General features: G+C 46.0%; 1 non-coding gene across 1 annotated transcript; it reads left to right on the plus strand.

The window, feature by feature from the left end:
• The first annotated feature begins 15,361 nt into the window (after positions 1–15,361).
• On the plus strand, positions 15,362–15,433 carry trnat-ugu (transfer RNA threonine (anticodon UGU)). Its single transcript has one exon. It is a non-coding gene; the product is annotated as a tRNA-Thr (tRNA).
• The last annotated feature ends 4,575 nt before the right edge of the window (positions 15,434–20,008 follow it).

Below are 20,008 nucleotides of genomic sequence, written 5' to 3' on the forward strand. Positions count from 1 at the left end.
AGTAAAGGGATATTTCACCACATTCTTCAACGCCTCTCTGAATTTAGTCTGGGTCACGGCATAAATACACGTGTTGGTGCAGCAACTCAGGAGCTGGAGCATAAATCCCAGTTCTTGTATAAATTTAGGTAGAATCACAGGAATAAAGTCGAACACATATAATCGTTTCCATACAGAAAACAACAGAAACACCGCCCATAACAGGATAAAATTCCCCGATATAACAAACAGTAAAATGATGGATTCCTTCTCTTCTCCATCTCTGGGTCACTGGGACTCTCCCCACTGCTGTGGGCCCGGAGTTTCCTGCGGACTCTGCTCGACACTAAAATGTGTCTGACGGTGAAAGCATTGAGCAGCAGAATCAGAACAAATGGAACAAATGGGGTTACAATATAATGAAGGAATTCAATTGCTGTCCACACCTGTGAATAACGAACATAATCTGATGCAAAACAAAACCAGGGAGAATTACTAATCCAATATTCACCTCCAAGCATAAAGTACCAGAAAGTGTTCTTCACACAGAACAGCACACTCACTGTTCCCAGAACCACAGCCGCCGTTTTCTCGGTGCAATATTTTGTTTTCAGCTTCTGGCAACAAATAGCCACAAATCGATCAAAGGTGAAAGTGACTGTGAACCAGACTGAACAGTCTGTGCCTGCGTAAAGCAGGACGGCGTGGATATTACACACTTTAAAGCCCCAAATGAACTGAAACTGAGTCCAATAAAGAATAGGAATTTGCCTGAATATCAGATCAGTGATAACGACCAGTAGATCCGCCGCTGCCATGGACACCAGGTAACGAGTGACACATTTGGAGAGACCGCACCTTCCTCGAGACAGGATCACAATCGTTACTAAGTTCACTGTAAGGAAGAGAAAAACAGAGAATTGTACATCAGACTGAGAGTAAAAGCAGCAGCCTGGTCGCTCATCCCTGGGAACATTCTACTAAATCTCCTCTGCACCCTCTCCAAGGCCTTGAAATCCTTCCTGAAGTGTGATGCCCATAATTGGAGACAATTGGACAGCTGAGGCCTGACCAGTGATTTATAACCAGTGGTTAGTCCACTCTTGGAGTATTGTGCACCGTTGTGATCTCCATTAATAACAATGGTTTAAAGGCACTGGAGTGAGTGCAAAACAGATTAACAATGATGATACCAGAACTGAGAGGATATACTTATCAGGAGAGGCTGAACAGGCTGGGACTCTTTTCTCTCCTTTTTTTCACTTGTGGTGGAGTGGAGGGACAAAACTCGTGGTCATAAATATAAGATAATGACCAACAAATCCAATAAGCAGTTCAGGAGAGACTGAGTTACCCAGGGACTGGTTAGAATGTAGAGCTCGCTACCACAAGGAATAGTTGAGGCGAATAGAATAGATGCATTTAAGGGGAAGTTCACTAAGTACAAGAGGGAGAAAGGAATGGAAGAATATGCTGATAGGGTGAGATGAAGTAGAATGGGAGGAGGCTCGTGTGGAGCATAAACACCGGCATGGACCAGTTGGGCCGAATGGCCTGTTTGTGAGCTGTAAATTCTATGTAATTCTATGTAACCCGAGTTTAGGAATTTTTAAATTGAGGCTTCGCTCGACCGGGAGCCAATGTAGGTCAGCAAGCAGAGGGGTGATGGGTGAACGGGACGAGGTGCGAGTTTGGATGCGGGCAGCAGAGTTTTGGATGAGCTCAAGTTTATGGAGCGTGGTGGGAAGACCGGCGAGAAGAGCATTGGAATAGTCGAGTCCGGAGGTAACAAAACCGCGGATCAGGATTTCAGCAGAAGATGGGCTGAGGCTGGGGCAGAGACGATGATGTTAGGGAGGTGGAAGTCGGCGATCTTGGTGATGGAGAGGACATGGGGACAGAAGCTCAGCTCAGGGTCAAATAGAACGCCTACTAGTCCGGTTCAGCCTCAGACTGTGACCAGGGAGGGGGATGGAATCAGTTGTGAATGAACGGAATTTGTGATAGGGGCTGAAGACAATGGCTTCAGTCTTTCTAATGTTTAAATGGATGAAATTTCTGCTCATCCAGGACTGGACGTTGGATTCGCAGTGAAGGGGTCGAGAGAGGCGGTGGTGAGAAACAGCTGGGTGTCAGTTACATGTGGAATCTGACTTTGTGTTTTCGGATGATGTCGCTGAGGGGAAGCTTGAATATGTGAAATGGGAGGAGGTCAATGATTGTTCCTTGTGGGACACCATAGATAACGGTGCGGGGGCGGGAAGATGAATCATTGCAGGAGATTCCCTAGCTAATCCTGAATTGATAGGAATGGAAGCAGGCGAGGGCAGTCCCACCCAGTTGGACAACGGAAGAGAGGCGTTGGATGTGGCTGGTGCGGACACCCGTGTCAAAGGCTGCAGACAGGCCAAGAAGGAAGAGGAGGGATAGTTTTCCACGGTCAGTCACATGGGATTTCATTCGTAACTTTGATTCGGGCCGTCTCAGTGCTGTGTCAGCGGTGGAAACCTGATTGGAGAGGTTTCTAATGCATTTGCAGGAAAGATGGGCACAGATTTTGGAAACGACAACACGTTGAAGGAGAGGAAAGGGAGGTTGGAGATGGGGCCGTAATTTACAAGGACCGAGGGATCATGGATTTCTTTTTGAGGATGGCGTGATGACGGCAGATTTGAAGAGGAGACGAGAGAGAACCGTGAATAAAAGGGTTAACTTTCCCCCTTTGGACATTAGATTTGGACATTGTAAGTTTAAACTGCAAAGGCAGCAACGTGCAGAAACTTTGAGAAGCTTCGGTTTTCAACAACAACTGATCTGAATGAAAGCAACGATGAGTAGAAGCTTCGAAAAGCTTCGAACTGGCTTTTGGTTCTCAAAACAACTGATCAGAACCTCAACAGAAAACAACTTGGAAAAAACAATGCTGAAACAGTTAGAAACCCCTGGGAAAGACAATTCAAGTTACTTGTTCACAGGTAACAGGAGTTTTAAGGTCTGCTGGTTATAGTTAATGACACTGATCTGTGGAAACCAGCGCTAACAGTCAGATCACCAATACACTCTGAAATATTGGACAATATCCAATAATGATTCAGCTCCAGGCAGCTGTCTTACTCTATGAACACATATTTCTGATCCGATACTAGGGTTCAGTGCAGAGAGCAGACGGCAAACTGTTCAATAAAGAGAATCGTCCACCAACATTCCTTGTGTACGAGACTCAAATAACAGGCAAATCCAAAAAAATGACCATCAGTTGAAGAAAGTCAGAAAAAGAACAGACTGTTCATTGGACTGGGACCATTGAATCGGCAACTGTTCACATGTTACATGAAGGAAACAAGGTGCATTTCCAGACACTGAACAAGAGGATTACAGTGAATACAATTAATAACCGGGTCTAAAGGACAAGGACAGTAAATACAGTTAAATGTGGTTTACAGAATTAATTGCTGAAATAATGACTTACCAGGAACACCAACAGCAGCGAGGAACGGATAGTAAATCTTTTGTACATCAAAAATTGCCCACAGAATCCGAAACTGAGTTGGAATATACCAAAACATGACTTCATTATCTGTGAGATCCAATGATCACTGTTTGTACTCGAGGCAAAGCTGCATCAAACACTCTGCTGTGACGCCTTGAAAACAGTCCCTATTTATGGCCCAGAGGGAACTCTCCAGTGAGACAATTAAACGACACATTGACATTAATTAAGGTCAGTGAACAAACAGGTTCGGTTAATCCCTAAACACCATCACTCCATATTGAAAATTACAGGTAAACAAGCATTTTACTGATGTTCAGTGAAGCTACCGAAAGTTCTGAATATTACTGAAAGAAAATGACGTAAAAAAGAAATTCTGAATCCCGCAGTCTTGCAGTGCTGATGTGAAGAGAGAGCAGCTTCACTGACAGAGTTCAGATTTTTTCTGTGATTTGAATTCAGCCGGCAATTTCAGAATGTTTCAAATACGTTTTCTGGGGTGGAGTTAACAAAAGTGCAAAAGACAACAAGGATAGATTGAAGCAGATCAAGTAATGGTCAGTAAGGAGACATGGGGGCTGATAATATAATGGTCAGTAATGATACATGGTGGCTGATAATACAATGGTCAGTAAGGATACATGGGGGCTGATAATACAATGGTCAGTAATGTTACATGGGGGCTGATAATACAATGGTCAGTAAGGATACACGGGGACTGATAATACAATGGTCAGTAAGGATACATGGGGACTGATAATACAATGGTCAGTTAGGGTCCAGGGGGACTGATAATACAATGGTCAGTAAGGGTACACGGGGGCTGATAATATAATGGTCAGTAAGAACACATTTGGTGTGATAATGCAATGTCCTGTACGGATACATGTGGGTGACAACTGAATGTTCCGGAAGGATTCTTGAATGCAGATAATGCAATGATCAGTAAGGAAACATGGGGTTTGCTAATGCAATGGTCAGAAAGAACACATTTGTGTGATAATGTAACGGTCAGTAAGAACACAGCGGGATGATAATACAGCAGTCAGGAAGAACAGCTGGGGTTTATCCGACAATGGTCAGTAAGGATACGTGGGGTGTGATACTGCAATGGTCAATAACTGTAAATGGGGCAGATAATATAATGGTCACTAATAATGTGTAGGGGTGATAATACAACGGTCAGTACGGATACTTGAGATGTGATAATGCAATGGTCGATAAGGATACTTGGATGCAGATGATACAATGGTCAATTATGATACATGGGGGTTATAATACAATGGGCAGTAAGGATACTTGGGGGCTGATAATGTAATGGTCAGCAAGGAGAGATGGGATTGATAATACAATGGTCAGTAATTATACATGGGGTGTGATAATGCAATGGCAATAAGGATACATCGGTGGTAATAATACAATGATCAGTAAAAATACACGGGGGTGATAACACAATGATCCATAAAAATACACGGGGGTGATAATACACTATTCATTAAGGAAACATGGGGCCGTTAATTCAACAGTCGGTTAGAATACATGGGATCTGACATTTACATGCTCATTTAGGATATTTTAGGCAAATAATGCAATGGTCAGTAAGAAGACACAGGGGCTGATAATGGAGTGGTCTCTAAGAACACATAGTGGTGGTAATACAATGGTCAGTAAAGATAATTCGACACAGATATTACAATTGACAGTACGAATACATGTGAGTGATAATGCAATGGTCTGTAAGAATACATGACGGTTCATAATACAATCGTCAGTCAGGATACATGGGATTGATAATACAGTGGTCAGCAAGTATACATGGGGGCTGATAATTCAATGGTTACCACGAATTCAGGGGGCCTGATAATACAATGGTTAATAAGGATACATGGGGGCTGAAAATACAATGGCCAGTAAGTATACACGGGGGCCGATAATACAATGGTCAGTAAGTAAAGATGGGTGCTGATAATATAATGGTCAGTAAGTATACATGGGGACTGATCATATAATGGTCAGTAAGTATACATGGGGTCTGACATTACAATGGTCAGTAAGGATACATGGGGGTTGATAATATAATGGTCAGTAAGTATACATGGGATCTGATATTACAATGGTCAATAAGGACGCATAGGGGCTGATAATACAATGGTTTCTAAGGATGCATGGGGTCTGATAATACGGTAGTTACTAAGGATGCATGGGGCCTGATAATACAATGGTCAGTAAGTATACATGGGGGCTGATATTAAAATGGTCACTAAGGATACATGGAGACTGATAATATAATGGTCAGTAAGTATACATGGGGTCTGATTTTACAATGGTCAGTAAGCATACATGGGGGCTGATAATACAATGGTCAGTAAGGATACATGGCGGCTGATAATAAAATGCTCAGTGACTATACATGGGGTCTGATATTACAATGGTTTGTCAGGACACATGGGGGCTGATAATACAATGGTTACGAAGGATACATGGGGGCTGATAATTCAATGGTTACGAAGGATACATGGGGGCTGATAATACAATGGTTACGAAGGATACATGGGGGCTGATAATACAATGGTTTCAAAGGATGCGTGGGGCCTGATAATACAATGGTTACTAAGGATACATGGTGGCTGAAAATACAATGGCCAGTAAGTGTACATGGGGACTGATAATAGAATGGTCAGTAAGGATACATGAGGGCTGATAATACTATGGCCCGTAAGTAAAGATGGGGATTGATAATACAATGGTCAGTAAGGATACATGGGGGCTGATAATATAATGGTCAGGAAGTATAAATGGGAGCTGATAATATAACGGTCAGCAAGTATACATGAGGGCTGATAATGCAATGGTCAGTAAGGATACATGGGGCCTGATAATACAATATTTACCAAGGATACATGGGGTCTGATAATATAATGGTTACAAAGGATGCATGTGGCCTGAAAATATAATGGTTACGAAGGATACATGGGGCCTGATAATTCAATTGTCAGTAAGGATGCATGGGGCCTGATAGTACAATGGTTACTCAGGATACATGGGGGTCGATAATACAGTGGTCAGTATGTAGACATGGGGGCCGATAATACAATGGTCAGTAATTATCCACGGGGAGTATTAATACAATGGTCAATAAGTATACAAGGGTGCTGACAATACAATGGCCAGTAGGTATACACGGCGGCTGATAATAGAATGGTCAGTAAGTGTACACGGGGGCTGACAATACAATGGCCAGTACGTATACATGGGGGCTGATAATACAATAGTCTTGAAGTACACATGGGAGTGATAATATAATGGTGAGTAAGGATACATGGGAGTGATAATAGAATGGTCCGTACGTATACATGGGGACTGATAATACAATGGTCAGTAAGGATACATGGCGGCTGATCATACAATGGTCAGTAATTATACATGGGGGTTGATAATACAATGGTCAGTAAGGATACATGGGGGCTGATAATATCATGATCAGTAAGTACATATGAGGGCTGATAATACAATGGTCTTTAAGTATACATGGGTGATGATAATAAAATGGTCTTTAAGTATACATGGGAGTGATAATAGAATGGTCAGTTAGTATACATGGGGGCTGATAATACAATGGTCAGTCAGTATACATGGGGGCTGATAATACAATGGTCAATAAGTATACGCGGCGGCTGATCATGCAATGGTCAGTAAGTGTACATGTGGACTGATAATACACTGGTCAGTAAGTGTACATGTGGACTGATAATACAATGGTCAGTAACTGTACATGCGGACTGATAATACACTGGTCAGTAAGTGTACACGTGGACTGATAATACAATGGTCAGTAAGGATACATGGGAGTGATAATACAATGGTCAGTAAGTGTACATGGAGTCTGATAATGCAATGGTCAGTGAGGAAGCATGAGGCAGATCTTGCCAGAAATTGTTCGGAGCGTCGAATCAACGTTCACCGCCGCTCCTTCGATTTAAATTAACGAAATTCCTTCCGGCGGGCTCTTCGGCGTCGAATTGTTTGAACTGGACCATGAATCCAATCCTGCTCTGTCCCCCGAGCCTCTGAGCAGCGTTGGTTGCCGCGGCTGGAAATGTCTGTGAGAGGAGAAGACACGCCCACAAAATCTGTCAGGAAGTGAAGTCACGCCCACAGCTCCAGCCTTCATTGCTCAAAGAGGTGAGCAGACTTCTCATTGAAAGTTAGTGTTCTTCATGCAATTGTAAATTCAAAATAAACTTTTTATAAAAAGCCGAATTTAAATGCATTTTTAAAAAGCAGTGGAAACTTAAATAAACAGTCTTTAAAAAGGAGTGTAAAATAAAATGAACTGTTTTTGAAAAGGCTGTTTTTACACTGAGAAAAATGATGGAACAGCAAAAGATGAATGAGAAGAGGTGAAACAAATGTTGTGATGAAGACCTCTACACACTCCTCAATGAGGTTGAGGTGAGGCTTCGGCGGCTTCTGGGGAACGGAAGTCTCGGGCGGCACAGAAAGTTAGCGTGTTGGTGTGGAAGGAGGTGGCACAGGTTCTGAGCACGAACAGCACCGTGTCACGGAGAGCGGAACAGGGCCGCAAAAAATCAATGATTTAATGCAGTCGGCCAGGATGTATAGAGAGTTTTTGAAATTCAAAATTTCAAATTTAAATGTGCTGAGTTTTCCTAATGCACAAACACAGGTTGTTTCTGGGTGGTGTGGTCAAGGTTCAATCCAATGGCAACTGGTCGGAAAACTCAGTTACCATTGTGGACGGGCCTCACTAAATGCTTTTCGAGATCTTTTATCCCAACTCCAGAGATTTGAGATGTTGAATCAAAATTAATGAATTAGACCCCGTCTCCAAACCCCCAATTTATCTCTCTCGCACAAACAAGCACAAACTGATTTTTTATTGTTAAATGTCCTGGAGAGTAAAACGGCTTTTAACAACCGTGAGAGGTCGAAGACCGGCGGCGGTTCAGCCTTGATGAGGGAGATGACCGAGCATGAAGAAAGGGCCACTCAGCTGCAGGGCAACACTTCCAGTTTAGTGCCTGGAGCGAGGAAAGGTGAGATTCACATTCCTCTATTGGCCAGCTGCATGTTTAAAACCTGCGTGTTGTCTGAAGGATGGGAAAAGGAGATTCGAGTCTGACCATGCTCGTGCAGCGTGTGGGCGTCTGTGATGTGACCGATGAACATGCTTCACCAGTGGAACATTTTGTTCTTCCTTCCCACAGGTGCACAGCCGTCTGAGGACACTCGGGCTGCCGAAGGTGTTGAGTCGGCGGCTGCAGAGGGTGATGGTGTTTGTGCTGCAGAGGGTGATGGTGTTTGGGCTGCAGAGGGTGATGGTGCTTGGGCTGCAGAGGGTGATGGTGTTTGTGCTGCAGAGAGTGATGGTGCTTGGGCTGCAGAGAGTGATGGTGTTTGGGCTGCAGAGAGTGATGGTGTTTGTGCTGCAGAAGTTGATGGTGTTTGTGCTGCAGAGAGTGATGGTGTTTGGGCTGCAGAGAGTGATGGTGTTTGTGCTGCAGAAGGTGATGGTGTTTGGGCTGCAGAGAGTGATGGTGTTTGTGCTGCAGAGAGTGATGGTGTTTGGGCTGCAGAGGGTGATGGTGTTTGTGCTGCAGAGGGTGATGGTGTTTGTGCTGCAGAGGGTGATGATGTTTGTGCTGCAGAGGGTGATGGTGTTTGGGCTGCAGAGGGTGATGGTGTTTGTGCTGCAGAGAGTGATGGTGTTTGTGCTGCAGAGAGTGATGGTGTTTGTGCTGCAGAGAGTGATGGTGTTTGTGCTGCAGAGGGTGATGGTGTTTGCGCTGCAGAGGGTGATGGTGTTTGGGCTGCAGAGAGTGATGGTGTTTGTGCTGCAGAGGGTGATGGTGTTTGTGCTGCAGAGAGTGATGGTGTTTGGGCTGCAGAGAGTGATGGTGTTTGTGCTACAGAGGGTGATGGTGTTTGTGCTGCAGAGGGTGATGGTGTTTGGGCTGCAGAGAGTGATGGTGTTTGTGCTGCAGAGGGTGATGGTGTTTGCGCTGCAGAGGGTGATGGTGTTTGTGCTGCAGAGGGTGATGGTGTTTGGGCTGCAGAGAGTGATGGTGTTTGTGCTGCAGAGGGTGATGGTGTTTGCGCTGCAGAGGGTGATGGTGTTTGTGCTGCAGAGGGTGATGGTGTTTGTGCTACAGAGAGTGATGGTGTTTGTGCTGCAGAGAGTGATGGTGTTTGTGCTGCAGAGAGCGATGGTGTTTGGGCTGCAGAGGGTGATGGTGTTTGTGCTATAGAGGGTGATGGTGTTTGTGCTGCAGAGAGTGATGGTGTTTGGGCTGCAGAGGGTGATGGTGTTTGGGCTGCAGAGAGTGATGGTGTTCGGTCTGCAGAGAGTGATGGTGTTTGGGCTGCAGAGGGTGATGGTGTTTGGGCTGCAGAGGGTGATGGTGTTTGGGCTGCAGAGAGTGATGGTGTTCGGTCTGCAGAGAGTGATGGTGTTTGGGCTGCAGAGAGTGATGGTGTTTGGGCTGCAGAGGGTGATGGTGTTTGTGCTGCAGAGGGTGATGGTGTTTGTGCTGCAGAGGGTGATGGTGTTTGGGCTGCAGAGAGTGATGGTGTTTGTGCTACAGAGGGTGATGGTGTTTGGGCTGCAGAGAGTGATGGTGTTTGGGCTGCAGAGAGTGATGGTGTTTGGACTGCAGAGAGTGATGGTGTTTGTGCTGCAGAGAGTGATGGTGTTTGGGCTGCAGAGAGTGATGGTGTTTGGGCTGCAGAGGGTGATGGTGTTTGTGCTGCAGAGGGTGATGTTGTTTGTGCTGCAGAGGGTGACGGTGTTTGGGCTGCAGAGAGTGATGGTGTTCGGTCTGCAGAGTGCGATGGTTTTTCAGCTCCGGACCCCACCTGCCACCCTCAGGGTGTTGATGTGGGGGGAGCGCTTTACGATGAGGAGCCTCACCTCACCGCCTCTCCAACTCCCGGCCCCTCTGGCTCTGTGCGAGACACAAATAATCCCCCTCTCACAGGCAGCCGTCAGCTGAGTCCGACCTGTCGGAGTGTGAGGAACCGATGGGAGTTGGGGTAGATGCGCCCCAGTCCCCCGTGAGGCGACGTAGACGTCATCCCCCTCCCCCTCCCCGCCATGTGCATGATGCATTGGGAGAGGACATCAACGGTCAACAAGTGAGACGATTGACGGCTGATGAGAGCGACAATTACCATGACTGTTTCGTCTCCATGAGACAGGAGATCAATGATGCTGGACACAACATTCATGTCAAGCTGGCCCATACTGGACAGAACATTGTCCAGCTGGCCCATACTGGACAGAACATTGCCCATCTGGCCCATACTGGACAGAACATTGCCCATCTGGCCCATACTGGACAGAACATTGCCCATCTGGCCCATACTGGACAGAACATTGCCCAGCTGGCCCATACTGGACGGAACATTGCCCAGCTGGCCCATACTGGACAGAACATTGCCCAGCTGGCCCAGACTGGACAGAACATTGCCCAGCTGGCCCATACTGGACAGAACATTGCCCAGCTCGTCCATACTGGACAGAACATTGTCCAGCTGGCCCATACTGGACAGAACATTGCCCAGCTGGCCCATACTGGGCAGAACATTGCCCAGCTGACAAATATTCACCAGGCTCTCGTACATTTCATGGAGTTGAATGCGAGTACGTCTGTGCTGTACCTGAAGCCCGTGACACACCCCGTGCCACTTCCTGCCGCAGACAGAGTACAGGCCCAAGAGTCAGGAGCTGAACCTGCACCTAACGCTACTTTTACTCATGTCCCCGTGGAACAGCAGCACTCCAGCTCCGAACTCCCTGATTACAGCCATTTTGTAAGACACAGATTTCGTGCCCTTGGCTAAAGAGGGGCTCGATCACAGGGTGGGATGGGGGCCAGGAGGAAATAGGATGCTCCTTTCGCACAGAGTTCACTTTCTCTTGTTCCGAGTGTCACAGCGACCCTCGAGCATGCCGCAAGGGGGCGTCTGTAAATCTTATTGCTGTTTGTTCGGTTGATGGTTGTTTGTTTTTATTCGCTTGTTGATATTTTATTATGTAATGAATCGCTCCTGATTGTTTGTGTGATAATTTTTGTTGCTGCTGCTGCTGCCCTTCAATCTTAGTCAGAAGTCATTTGTAATTGTTCGAAGATTTTCTGAATATAAACCATGTTAACATCACAAATGCTTTCAATCAAAAAAATTAATAAGTAAACGCAATTTTTGTTTAAAGTTTTGCACTACACACCTCAATGTTCACAATAAAGTTTTGCAATAACTAACGACTTCAAAATGTTAATGTAAAGTTTTGCACTAATTTTTTGATGCTGCAATTAAAGCTCACTGTTTCACTTTCAATCTTGCTTGTCCTGTTATCTGCTTTCCCGGGAGGGGGCGGAGAGACAATTCTTCACTTTCATCGATGTCTGAAAGCATCAGCCACTGGGTGCTCTCTCGCTGTCCTGTCCCCTGCAGCCACGGTTTCCTCGGGGGTGGGAGTGTGGGCACCAAACAAGGCCCCAGCAACATCCGGGTTGTCATCCTGCATCTCATCCATTCCCAGAGGCATCTCGTCTTCCTGGTCAAAGGTCAGTCCTTCCCGCAGGGTAAAGTTGTGCAATGCGCATCAGACAACCACAACCCTGGACACCTTGACAGGTGAGTACGGCAAAGATCCCCCGACCTGTCCAAGTATCGAAAGCGTGATTTCAGCTCCCCGATTCTCCTCTCCACGACTTGGCGTGAGCTCACGTGGGCACGGTTGTTCCTCTCCTGAGCTGTACTATTGGTCCTGTGGTAGGGTGTCATCAGCCACGGCTTCAGCGGGTCGCCCTTGTCACCTGATATCCATCCAGATCCTTGCTGCTCTCCGGTGAAGGTATCATTGCAAGTCTGAGTGGCGAAGGACGAAGGCATCATGGGCACTTCCCTTGTGATCTGTATTTACACTCATGATCCACAGGTCGGCATCGCAAAGGATCCTCACATTTAACCAATTAAACCTCTTCCTGTTGTTGTTAGTGACAGGTGCCTCATTGGGTGCCTTGAACGTCACATGGAATCCGTCGACAGCCCCCTGTAATCTGGGAATCCAGCGATCCTGCGGAACGCGGTCGACCTCTCCCTTTGAGAATCCAGCGATCCTGTGGAACGCGGGAGACCTCTCCCTTTGGGGAAATCAGCGATCCTGTGGAACACGGTAGATCTCTCCCTTTGGGGAATCCAGCGATCCTGTGGATCACGGTAGATCTCTCCCTTTGGGGAATCCAGAGATCGTGTGGAACGCGGTAGACATCTCCCATTGGGGAATCCAGCGATCCTGTGGAACACGGTCGACCTCTCCCTTTACCGCGCTGGGGACATGTCAAGTTTGAACAACTGGGAAACCGCGCGGAATATCGCGCCCGTGACCTCATGAATCCACTCTCACAGGACTCTGGGTGATTGTGTATCTGTGACCTGATGAATACAGACTCCCGCAGGGCTCTGGCTAATGGTGTATCTGTGACCTGATCAATTCAGACTCCCGCAGGGCTCTGGGTAATGGTGTATCTGTGACCTGATGAATTCAGACTCTCACAGGGCTCTGGCTAATGGTGTATCTGTGACCTGATCAATTCAGACTCCCGCAGGGCTCTGGGTAATGGTGTATCTGTGACCTGATGAATTCAGACTCTCACAGGGCTCTGGTGATGTTGCACATGTCACCGGGGCCTGACTGAAATGACCCACGTGCCACTGACGAGGCCCTGCAGGAAGTAGAAGGTGGCTGAAGGTCCTCTTGTAACATCTCATAGAGGCGGCCGATTGCCTCCTTGCTAAAACGAAGTCTCCACACAGAGAAGGTTGAGAGGAGATTTGATCGAGGTATTCAAAATCATGAAGGGTCCAGACAGAGTCGATAGAGAAGAAGTGTTCCCATTGGTGGAAGGGTCAAGAACTAGAGGACATGGCTTTAAGGCGATTGACAAAAGAACCAAAGGTGAAAAACATTTTTACACAGCGAGTGGTTCGGATCTGGAATGCACTGCCCGAGGGGGTGGTGGAGGCAGATTCAATCATGGCTGAAAAAATGCAGGGCCACGGGGACAGGGACGAGCTGGAATGTTCTTGCACAGGGCCGGTGCAGACTCGATGGGACGAATGGCCTCCATTCGTGCTGAAACCTTTATCTGACGGTATGATGCAAATGGGAGAAGAGTGACAATGAGCACTGTCAAAATGTAACTGAAATAACAACTCGCTGGAGTGCGGTTCGAACCCACGAGAACATAAACCCAGCGGATTTTAAGTAAAACGCTTGAAACACTCGGCCACTCTGTTTACTGTGTTTTTATATAATGTGCTTGAGTGTCATTTCTTCCATCTCTTTGTCAGTCAAGGTCCAGAATGAAATGATGTCGGGAGCAGGGAAAGAGAGACACTCTGAAAAGCGTTGAAGAAGTGACACATTACACATACACATACACGGACAGGTACCCACATGTGTAGGTTGAAACGCAGAAATGAAATCTTTGGAAAGTAAGCTCTGAACCGTTGTCGGCAGGATTCAAAGCTGCGCGGGGAGATCCCAATGGATTTCTAATCGATCGCCTGAACCACTTGGCGACGACGACTTGATTTCAGTTCAATGCTGCTCACTGGAAATTGCAACGATCCCTCCGTGCTGTAACCTTTCTCTGATGCAAATGGATGAAGAGTGACAATGAGCAGTATCAAAATGAAACAGCTACGAGGAGTGTGGAAACACGCTGATATAAAACAATTGGATTTTAAATCCAACGCCTTAAGCACTAACGATCGTTAGTCTTTAGCTTTTTCCATACCGACAGAAGCTTTTAGAGTCCGTTATGTTTCTTGCCAGTTGACTCTCATTTTCTATTTTCCCTTTCATCATCAATTTCTTGGTCCTCCTTTGTTGAATTCTAAAATGCTCCCAATCCTCAGGTTTACTGCTTTTTCTGGCAACTTTATTTCCCTCTTCCTTTGATTTAATACTATCTTTAATTTATCTTGTTCGCCACGGTTGGATCACTTTTCCTGTTGGGTTTTTGTGCCTTAAGGAATATATATTTGTTGCAGTCTTTCACTATCCTCTTCACTGTTCACTACACTTCCAAGTTTTGAGTCACCTGCAATTTTTTTAATTTTGCCCTGTACACCCAAGTCCAAGTCATTAATATATGTCAAAAAAGCAATGGTCCCAATACCGACCTAAGGGGAACACCACTGTACACCTCCCTCCTTCCGAAAAACTTTCACTTGCAATTGATCTCCAATATTTGATGTGGAAAATACACTGAAAATCTAACTCGGACCATCCCACTTTCCACAATTTAATTTCACTGATATTCCAGCGATTTTAAAGCCTGCTCTCTGCCTCACTCTTCACCTCGATTTCAGAACCCGAATAATATGCAAGTAATGAATACGCAGAATCGAGCTGTTTGCAGACCCGGGCTAATTCAGCCGCTCCAAACGAAGAGAAAGAGAGAGAGAGACAGACATACAGAAAGAAATTTATTTCCAATATTTGATGTGGAAAATACATTGAAAGACGAACTCGGACCATCCCAGTTTCCTGAATTTAATTTCACTGATATTCCACCGATTTTAAAGCTCTCTATTAAGGTCTCTCTCTCTGCATCTCTCTCCCCGTATCTCCATCTGTCTCCATCTCTCTCTCTCTCTTTCTGTCTGTCTCTTTCCATCTCTCTCTCTGTGACTCTTTCCACAACGGCCCGTTAAATAAACTGTCATGAAATTATTCGTTAAGGCGGAACAGTAGAAATCCATTGTTCCTCGATTAGTCGATTGTCGCAATCAGTTGCATAAACCTGTTGATCTGACTTCACCCGCTGAAGAGCATTATCATCGGGTTTTTGCTCGTGGGGTGCGGTGGCCAAGTGGAAAGGCGTCGGTCTTGTAAACCGAAAAGCGCGGGTTCGAACCCCGTCCGTACTTGTTTCAAGCTTGAATTTTTAATGAAATGACCGATTTGATGACAGTTTGTTCAACTTTCCACGGTCCACTGTTGAAAGAAGACTCACTGTTCACATTTCCATCTCTCTGTTCGTTCAGATCCAGAATAAAGTGATGTGGGGTGCGAGGAAAAGAGTGGGAAAGAGAGACACTCAGAAAGAGAGAGAGACACTGGGACAGAAAGAGACTCTCTCGGTCTGTCTGAGTCTGTGTCAGTCTCTCTCCCTCCATCTGTCCAATACCCGCAGATTTGAGAATCACGGGGTCAAAGAAGGAAACAGATTGGAACACATTGAGCCTGTGTCCTGTTTCAAAACCGACTCCCAGGAAAACGGCTCCGCTAGAATCGTTAAATGGTTCAAGTTTTTCCGGCGAGTTTGACCTCCTCCCTGAGATGGCGAGACACGGGGACGTGGGGCGATTAAAAGTCTTCGGAAAAATAATTTCCAATTGGATATTCTCCATCGTGGTGAGATATCCCCCCTTAGCCAGGGATTCAATTCCCCGATAGGGAGGAAGCATTTTTAAGACGCTAACTACAAATGTTACTTCTTTGCCTCACTTCTTCTTCAAAAACGACAGAAAAATAGAACAGAAAAAGAATGAAACAGGTGATTGTCACTTTCAGAATATTATTGAGCGGAGACTGTTTGGGGACTGAATTCTTGGGGCCCGTCTGTTGCAGAGCACAAATGTGTTCCGATCTGTTTCCTTCTTTGACCCTGTGATTCTCAGATCTGCGGGAATTAGAGAGAGGGAGGGGGAGAGACAAACAGAGAGAGAGAGAGAGAGACTGAAACAGAGAGAGAGAGAGAGAAAGACTGATCCTGAGAGACACCTTGAAATATTGGGGGGAGAGGGAGAGAGAGAGATTTAACGATTATGCCTGTGTGTGTAATGTGCCTAAATATGTGTGTATGTCTCACTTTTGCTGAGCTTTTCTGAGTGATTCTCTGTTTCTCTGTCTTTCTCTCTCTGTCACTCCCTCCCGCTCTCCCCACATCACTTTATTCTGGACCTTGACGAACAGAGAGATGGAAATGTGAAAGGTCAGTCTTCTTTCAACAGTGGCCCGTGGAAACCAGGGTTCAATTTCCCCACCGGGAGGTTACATTTTTATTGCCTTTAAAAGCTTCACTTTCATTCCTCTTGCAATTTATCTCCAAGTGGAGGTTTACCAGAAAGATCCCACATCCAACAATGAAATGGATGGTCAGTTAATCTGCGTTTTGGTGGTGTTAGTTGAGGGAGGAAGGATAATTTCCTTAATAATGGATTCTAGCATTTTCATTTTAGACACACACATACACAGCCATGTACACACGCAGACACTGATACATAGACAGATACTAACACACACACAGACACACACACACACACACACACAGGTACACACACTGACAGACAGACACACGTGTAGATTGAACCGCAGAGATGAAAGGTCATCAAATAAATGGTTAGAACAGATTCACTGAAATTTGAATCCTGTTTAACGCCATCTGTGGTGAGTGTCCTTTACTGACCCACACCAGTTCTTCGTTACTGTACTGGTGAGTATCACCGCTTATCACGCAAGTGACCGGGGGTTCAATTCTCCAACGGGGAGGTTGCACTTTCGCTGCCTTTAAAAGTTTCACGTTCATTTCTCTTGCAATTTATCTCTAATATTTGATGCGGAAAATACACTGAAAGGCTATCACGGACCACGAGGCACCGGACACAACAAAGGCAAACCAAGCCCAGTCGACAATGCAAAGTCCTCCTCACAAACATCTTGGGACTTGTGACAAAATTGGGAGAGCTGTCCCAAGAATAGCCTGACATAGCCATACTCACAGAATCATACCTTTCGGCCAACGTCCCAGACTCTTCCATCACCATCCCTGGGTATGTCCACTCCCACCGGCAGGACAGACCCACCAGAGGTGGGGGTATCGTGATATGCAGTCAGGAGGGAGACCTCAGATTTGACTCCGGACCCCATGAAATCTCATGGCATCAGGTCAAACATGGGCAAGGAAACCTTCTGCTGATTACCACCTAGCGCCCTCCTTCAGCTGATGAATCAGTCCTCCTCCATGTTGAGCACCACTTGGAGGAGGCAGTGACGGGAGCAGGGGCACTCTGGGTGGGGAACTTCCATGTCCATCACCAAGAGTGGCTCGGTAGCACCACTAAATTTAGCGAATTGTAATGAACTAAATGGTTGAAATAGAGTCACTGAAAATTGAAGCGCATCTAACGCCATCCGTGGTGATTGTCCTTGACCGACTCACGGCAGTTCCTCGTTAGTATCGTCTGTCTAGCGGGAGACCGGGGATACCCAACTTTAACTGCCTTTAAAAGACAGAGAGACAATCTGAAAAACGTTGAAGAAGTGAGACACATTACATACACACATATAGAGCGACCTACACACCCAGACACTGATACACAAACAGGTACACACACTGACAGACAGGCGCACCCTTCACCTCGATGTCAGAACCACAATAATTTGCAAGTAGTGAATACGCAGAATCGAGCTGTGAGCAGACCCGGGCTAATTCAGCAGCTCGAAACAGACAGAGAGAGAGAGAGAGAGATACAGAAAGAAAGAGAAACAGAGAGCGAGACACAAGAAGAGAGATGGAGAGTGAGAGAAGCCTTGATAAGGACGCAGAGGATGATTAGCAGAAAGATCCCACATACAACAATGAAATGGATGGCCAGTTAATCTGCTTTTTGGTGGTGTTAGTTGAGGGAGGAAGGATTACCGTTCAGGTTTCCAAATTTGCGCACAGCAAGGTCCCATTAATAGTAATGAAAAAGTACCAGGTACATAATGCAGATGTAAAAAGAGTGTCACTGAACAGTATGAAAGTGTAAATTAAAAAGCTACCAGGAGTGGGCTTCAAACCGCAGAACTGGTCGAGGTGTCAGCCGTCGCTCAGTGGGCAGCACTCTCGGCAGCCAGCACACAATCTGCTGAAAGAAGACTTGTCTTTCACATTTCCATCTCTTTGTCAGTCAAGATGAAATGATGTGGGGAGCGGGGGAAAGAGAGACAGAGAGAGAGAAAGACAGAGAAACACTTTGAAAAGCGTTGTAAAAGTGAGACACACACACACTCGTGCAGATTGAAACGGAGAGATGAAAGGTTTGAAAAGAAAGCTCTGAACCGGAGTCGGCAGGACTCGATCATACGCGGGGAGAATCCAATGGATTTCGGGACGACGACTGAACCTGTTCTAAATGCTGCTCACATTAAAATTACAAAGACCCATCGCTCTGTAACAGACGAGCATTAAGAATCGGGCTGCCTGTGTGTGTAATGTACCTGTATTTGTGTGTCTCACTTTTTCGAAGCTTTTCCGAGTGAGTCTCCGTTCCTCTGCCTTTCTTCGCTCTGTCACTCTCTCCCGCACTCCCCACATCACTTTATTCTGGACCTTGATGAACAAAGATATGGAAATGTGAAAGGTAAGTCTTCTTTCAACAGTAGCCCGTGGAAAGTTAAGCAAATTGTCATCAAATAAATGGTTAAAATAGATTCACTGAAACCTGAAGCGTGTCTGACGCCATCTGTGGTGAGTGTCCTTAATTAGCCCACGGCAGTTCCTCGTTCGTTTTGTGGTGAATATCCCCGCCTGTTATGCGAGAGACCGGGGCTTAATTCCCCGACGAAATATATCAAATCTTATTGCATTTAAAAGCTTCACTTTCATTTCTCTTGCAATTTATCTTCAACATTGGATGCGTGAAAAAACACTGATAAACTAACTCGGACTATCACACTTTCCACAATATAATTTCACTGACATTCCAGCGATTTTAAACCTTCCTCTCTGCGTCACCTTGATGACAGAACCACAAGAATGAGCAAGAAATGAAAGAAACAGTCGCGTTGTTTTATTTTATTCGTTCATGGGATGTGGGCGTCGCTGGAGAGACCAGCATTTATTGCCCATCCCTAATTGCCCTCGAGAAGGTGGTGGTGAGCCGCCTTCTTGAACCGCTGCAGTCCGTGTGGTGAAGGTTCCCCCACAGTGCTGTTAGGAAGGGAGTTCCAGGATTTTGACCCAGCTACGATGAAGGAACGGCGATATATTTCCAAGTCGGGATAGTGTGTGACTTGGAGGGGAACGTGCAGGTGGTGTTGTTCCCATGCGCCTGCTGCCCTTGTCCTTCTGGGTGGTAGAGGTCGCGGGTTTGGGAGGTGCTGTCGAAGATGCCTTGGCGAGTTGCTGCAGTGCATCCTGTAGATGGTACACACTGCAGCCACTGTGCGCCGGTGGTGGAGGGAGTGAATGTTTAGGGTGGTGGATGGACCTGAGGAACTTCTGCAGCAGTGTCCTGGGGCTGAGATGATTGGCCTTTGGCAACCACTAACCATCTTCCTTTGTGCTCGGTATGTCTTCAGCCACTGGAGAATTTTCACCATCATTCCCATTGACTTCAATTTTACGAGGGCTCCTTGGTGCTGCACTCGGTCAAATGCTGCCTTGATGTCAAGGGCAGTCACTCTCACCCCACCTCTGGAATTCAGCTCTTTTGTCCATGTTTGGACAAAGCCTG

Source organism: Heptranchias perlo, unplaced genomic scaffold (genome assembly GCF_035084215.1).
Source record: "Heptranchias perlo isolate sHepPer1 unplaced genomic scaffold, sHepPer1.hap1 HAP1_SCAFFOLD_56, whole genome shotgun sequence".
In the NCBI taxonomy this organism is placed as follows: Eukaryota; Metazoa; Chordata; class Chondrichthyes; order Hexanchiformes; family Hexanchidae; genus Heptranchias; species Heptranchias perlo.